Raw genomic sequence first — 6455 nt, 5'->3', positions numbered from 1 at the left:
TCATTCATTATTCATTCACTCACTCATTCTGATCAATTGAGGTTAATGGATATGATTGATTTATTTTACCTTATTTTACTTATTTTAATTAAGTTTTGCTATCTCTACTATGATAAGTGGTTTTGTCCATCCAAATGCTTTGATTGTGCGTGAATTTTATTATAATCTTATCATTCATCTACTCTTATTTATTATTTACTTATTTATTTATTCTATTTTATTTCATTTTATTCTTATTTCAGTTCATACACTGGTACAGTGTTTATTGAACTACGTACCTTATATTTCATTTCATCTATTTGTTGCTTTAGCTACTCTATTTTGATATGTCATTCATTAATTAGTTGTATTTGCAGTTGTATTGACATGACCATTTATCATCTACCATTTACCAGTTACAGTCTAACTTATAATCTACTCTGGTAAAGAAATAGAGTATTGTAGTTAATAATCTTTACAGTTATATCTATTGAATTCACTTCTTGTATTTTGTATTTTGTATTCAGTTTATTATTGCATTCTGTTTTGCATTATATTGCATTACTTATATTACAGTGCATTACATTACATTATTTACATTAGGTTGGTTACGGCCTTCACTTTTACTTTATGCTTATTATTTATTATTTACCTCATTATTTACCTCATTCTTCTTAATATCTTTAATTGATTATTTCATTGTTCAGTCGTTCATTTCATGCTGTCATTGTTCATTCATTCTGAATTAAATTGAATCAAGGTAACTGTTAAGATTTAGTTTATTTTGACTCACGATGGTACAAAGTTCTGTAAATGGCATTAATATTAATATAATTATGGTTTGTTTGCATACAATTATTCTATATATATTTTCTATATTTTAATTTATTTGTGCCACGTATCACTGTCTACCATCATTTATTTTATTTTATTTCTTGTCACCTCTATCCTTGGACATTCCTTGGACATTTTGACATTTTGATATTCTTCTCTGGTATTCTTTAATTCAATTTATTCAAGCTGTTTCTCTTCGATAATAGTATAGCTCTTTGATGACGGTGTGCTGTTCCTGTAGGAATTAATATTCATGTCATTAACTTGTGCTACTCTTGTTTAAATTTATTATGCGTTATTATAATCATTACCTTGTTTGTTTCTTTTCTCTTCTTTTCTTTTATATCTCCTTTCTGCTAGTTACCTGCTGCCTTGGTTGCTTTGATTCTACTTTGGTTACATTTATTTATTAACTGACTGGGTGTTACATGATTGGTCCTGCGTGACTTTCCTGACTCCATGCGTTATCTGACGTTGTGAGATGGCTATATTTGATTTCGATTCTGTTTAGGTTGAATGTTTCATTCGTTTATTTATTCGGCCTTTCGTTCTGTGGTGGTTTCTTTGTTTCGTTGTTCTGCGTAGTTTGTCTCCTGCGGCGCGATAGGCAGTAACATGATGCGTCCTGCAATCTGCGGATCTTATTCGGGTTGATTTCATTTCGTTCATTTCATTCTATCTTCATCATTGTTTATACTTAACATTTACTTCATCCTACACTATTGCAAACGTATGATTTATATATTTATAAATAATAAATGATAGCCGTGGTATTGTTTTATTAATTGATTTATTCTTGATTTTAATCCGTCTGGGGTTCTATTTGTTGCCCGTTTGCTTTAATAATTACCTTTCCCGTGAGTCGTGGTAATGTTTTATTAATTGATTTATTCATGATTTTAATCCGTCTGGGGTCTTATTTGTCCGTTTATAATTACCTTTCCGTGAATAGTATTGGATATCGGACTTATCTTTTATGGTAAGTCTGATGGTAAGTATGGCTTCCTAGGATGGCGCGGTTGCGCGACGGATAGTTTAGCTGTCGGTAACTGAGATGTAGCAGATATCTGGCGCGCGGTGGGTAACTGCTGCGCGGCGGATAGCTGGTCGGTGGATAATCGTTACGGGATGAACGGCCGAGTATTGTATGGTAAATAAGTAGAATGCTTGTGGCCGATAATATTTGGCTGCCGGTGCTGCAGATGGTTACCAACTAAGGATAATTTGTAATCATTATCAACGGATAGTGTTGCGTACTTTACTTTATTTAGTGAGATACCGGAATGTTTTCCGCTATCGTTACCTTCCGTTGCATTCTATTCGTGTTTGGTTTCGTTCACTGTAATTTATTGAAAGTGTTTTATTGATGTATTTAGTCGCGGGCGCTTGTACGTCCCGTGTAATAATCAATTAATTAATTTGATAACTAATTTAATAGACAACAGACATAATGGGACATAATGGGACGAACTGTAAATTTTACGAAATTCCTCGAAGGTTACGCATCTATATGGCGTATGGTTTATGGCTTAAGCTTCACGCGGTTTCTTATCTTTGGTTGACATGATCATCGGCGGCACTGGTTTACTCCATCTCCATGTGCCATGTACTCGGTTGTGACATGGAGGAGGATCGTGAATTAATTGAATCGTTAAATTGCTGAGTTCTGATTAGGCCATTAATATTGAATATTGAATATCGGTGCGTGTGAGTTTGTGATTTGTGCGTGTACCCATTGCAATGAGTGGTGACATGTGCTATTGTGCTCCGTTTTCTGATATATTATATATATGTATTTATTTATATTTATTTATATATTTGTATATTTATATTTACATATTCATTATTCTTATACTTATACATATTTTTATACTCATACTTATACCCAATTTGCATATTGCATATTATTTGCAATAAATTCAGTTAGTATTGTGTAATATTGTGTAATATTTTGCATCATTATCCTTCTACGGCTAATTAATGAATAAAGTTAATTGACAGTTATATCTGAAACACTTAGTTGCCTTGTCGAGTGCTGAGTGTATTCATTTTATCTTACCGTACCTTCGTACCTTCTACCTTCTTAATATTATGTCTGTTCAGGATAATATAATCTGCCTCATTGCATATTCAACGTAATGGATTCTGTAAATTTATTTGATTTAGCCTCATTGGATGACTGCGTCTATGTGAGATGTATGAATGAGTGTATGGATATGCTTGTTGGTGGAATGTACTTCAATGTATCTTGTTCTATTCTATTTTATTTTGTGTCAGTTACGTTCGTCTATATACTATACTTTACACTTTCTTTACTTTCCTTACTCTCTCTATCTGCCTTTATTTGCCTTAACTTGATTAACTTCTTTAATAGCTCTATTGCTCACTCACTCATTCATTCATTCGCTTATTATCTACAATTATTTATTTAGAGTTATTTGGATTTAAGTACGGTTAATTTTCTTGAGAGGATAGATGATTTTGTCCATTCAAATGCTTGACAGCGCGTGGCTTCTGTTATAACCACTCCATTTGAATTTCGTTTCAAATACCCTACTTCTTTGCTTATTTATTTATTTATCTGTTATTCTTTATTTTATTCTTTTACTATGTAATGGTGTGGTGTCTAATTGAACCACGCACCTTATATTTGATTTGTTTTATTTGTCATTATATTTATTATTTACTATCTTTATACATCAGTCAGTTATGAATTTTACCTTCTATTTGCATCTGCATGGACATAATCACTTACAATTTATAATCTATAATTTATAAAGTAGTGGGGATGGAGTCAATAATGTTTACGGTCATATTTAATTAGAATATAACTCACTTGTTGAATTTGTCTTATTTTCTTTTACATTATTTTGCATTATACTACATTATGTCAGCTATGTCTGTTAAGCGTTACACACTTTCATTTGCTGTAGTTCCTCAGTTTGTGAATATCTTCAGCTTTTCCTCTCGCATTCAGTATTCATTCATTCATTTATTATTCATTATTCATTTTGATGTTGCCTGATTATAGTTATACATTGATTTGATCTGACTTATTTTGATTTATTTTCTGACTCATATTTCCTTTCCGCCAGTTGCTTGTTGCCTTGCTGCCTTGACTTTATTCTGGTTTTATTTATTCTGTTAACTAATATTATTTGACTGGGTGTTGTCTGAATGGTTCCATGGGTTTTCCTGACTATATGCGTTTCATATTGATTTTGCTTTGGTTTAGGGTCTTATTTTATTTATTTATTCGGCCTCTCATTCCTTGGCGGTTGTTTTCCTTTATCTTCATTGCCTTTTGTATAATTCGTTCTTTGTGACGTTATCATGCAGTAACGCAGTGCGTCCTGCAATCTGCGCAATCTGCGGGACTTATTCGGGCTGATTTTATGATTTATTATTTTTATTATTTTTCTAATTATTTTATTGACTTATATCGTGTCAGGCTACTTTATGCGTTTTAACTATAATTATATTCTATCTTATTATTTTATCACAAACTTATATGATGTTTTATATAGGTAATGTATTTACAACCATAATATTGACTTATTTCTTTATATAATAATTAATTAATGCCTGATGTTGGCCCGTTTGAAGTTTATCTCTGATCCCATTGATTTAGCATAATTATCTTTTCGATTATAGTATTGTATACCAGACTTATCTTTGATGGTAAGTCTGATGGTAAGTACGGCTTCCCAGGATTGCGCGGCAGCACGATGGACGGTTCTGCAGTCGGTAACTGTGTAACTGGTAATTGGCGCGTGGTAGGTGACTACTACGCGGCAGATAATTTGCCTGTGGATAGCCGTTACGGAGTGAGCGGCCGAGTATCACTGTCTGATAAACGGAATATTTGTTGCTGGTAATATCCTTGGTACTGCGGTTGATTACCAACTAGGCATAGCTTGCGGCTTATGGTCATCTTTTGTAGGTACATTATCTTTGGTTTTGGACATTTTGATTCATTTTGATTTGTTTAAACTGTTTTGTTTATGCATTTTCGCTTTTCGCTTATGAGCACTTATATATACTCTATTATAATTACTTAATTACTTAATTTGATGGTTTGATGGATAGTTGACGATTGATAACCATTATGGAGTGAACTAGGGAATTTTATGAACAGTAGGTTCTATCTCTATATGTTTTATACTTTATGGTCTCGCTCTCGCTCTTTTACTCGGCCCGGTTTTCAGTCTTAGGTAACATAGTTTTCGGTGACGCGTGTTTACTCTTCTCTTCTCCGGGCATTGTGCAAATTTGTGCATTATTTACTCGTCTGTGATCTGTGATGTGAAGTGATAACTAAATTAACTATTTAATTCTTCTATTTAAGTATAAATCAAAATTTAATTGGTGCGAAGGTGATTGTGGTGAAATGCGCGCTCCACCGCGATGCATTGTGTTCCATTGCAGTGTATGTGTTTCAAAGTGGTGCCATTTACTCCGTTCTGTGTAAATTATAATATATTATATTATATTATTTATTTTTATATTATAGTCATATTTATATTCATGTTTATTACATTCAATTACCTTCTATCTCCGTTCAATTCAATCTATGTATTGAATAAAGTATTGAATATGTTATATTACTATATTATTATCTCAGATTTTGGATTATATTCAGTCATTTCAGTTATTTCAGTTACATTAGGTTATACTTAGGCAGTATTTTGCGCTACACTGTAAACTGTACTGTATTGTATTATATAACTCCCTATCTCCTATTCTTTATATTACTATAATTGAGTGAATAAACAAATGGGGTGATTAGCGGTGACATATGGTATATTGAATAAATTAGGTTAAATTAATTAAATGACTTTATAAGTGCTTGTTTTATTTTATTTCACCGTACCTGCCGTATTTACATATTTACATTATTATGTGATGACATATGTCTATATGCCTTAGTGTAGTTTAATTGGCCTTATTGCATGCTGAACATAATGGATTCAATGGAATTCACTAGAATCTATTAGAATTTGGTAGAGTTTGGTTTATATGGATTTGTTGTTTGAATGCATATATTATGTACGTTTCATTGTGCTGCGTTACCTTCATATATATTTTAAGGACAGTTTGATCCTGCGTTTTCTGTTGCATTGTGTTATGAGATGACTTAGGTGTCACTATTATGCTGTGTCTTGACTATATTAATCCATATACAAATTATATATTACAAATTTACATCTACTTAGTTCGGCTTTGATAATACTGTATGTATAATTTTGCACTTTCTTCTACCCATTTTGATATGGCTCAGTTGTTAATAAAGTAAGTGAGCACAGCAATGTTTGTTTATACTTTGATAAGAATTGTTATTGCTCAGGGCGCCCTAATGGAATACTCCTTTTTCCTTTTGACACTTTTGTTTGATTATCGGTTTACTGACACTTTTGGTTGATTATCGGTTTACTTCATTGCTTATTTATTTAGTTATTACTCAATGCAGTAGAGCTCAACGCAGTGTTGTGTGGTTAATTTAGTTTGGGTGTTGATTGTGTGTGCTAACATTTACTATTATACTTCCCTAACTAACTTTTCTTTCTTTTCTACTCTTTCTGCTACAGCTGCCTGTTTTACCACTCTTGCCAACAGCAATTTTTACTTCTACATTATCTTAC

General features: G+C 32.3%; 1 long non-coding RNA gene across 1 annotated transcript; it reads right to left on the bottom strand.

Annotated features, from left to right (window-relative positions):
- Nucleotides 1–740: 740 nt before the first annotated feature.
- On the bottom strand, nucleotides 741–1897 carry LOC117610995 (uncharacterized). Its single transcript, XR_004583051.2, has 2 exons — nucleotides 1125–1897; nucleotides 741–1048 (listed from the first exon to the last, which is right to left on the bottom strand). It is a non-coding gene; the product is annotated as an uncharacterized LOC117610995 (long non-coding RNA).
- Nucleotides 1898–6455: the final 4558 nt, after the last annotated feature.

This window comes from Osmia lignaria, unplaced genomic scaffold, assembly GCF_051020975.1.
Source record: "Osmia lignaria lignaria isolate PbOS001 unplaced genomic scaffold, iyOsmLign1 scaffold0040, whole genome shotgun sequence".
Taxonomy (NCBI): domain Eukaryota; kingdom Metazoa; phylum Arthropoda; class Insecta; order Hymenoptera; family Megachilidae; genus Osmia; species Osmia lignaria.
Note: the sequence above shows the minus strand (reverse complement) of the source record. Positions and strands in the feature narration are given on the sequence as shown.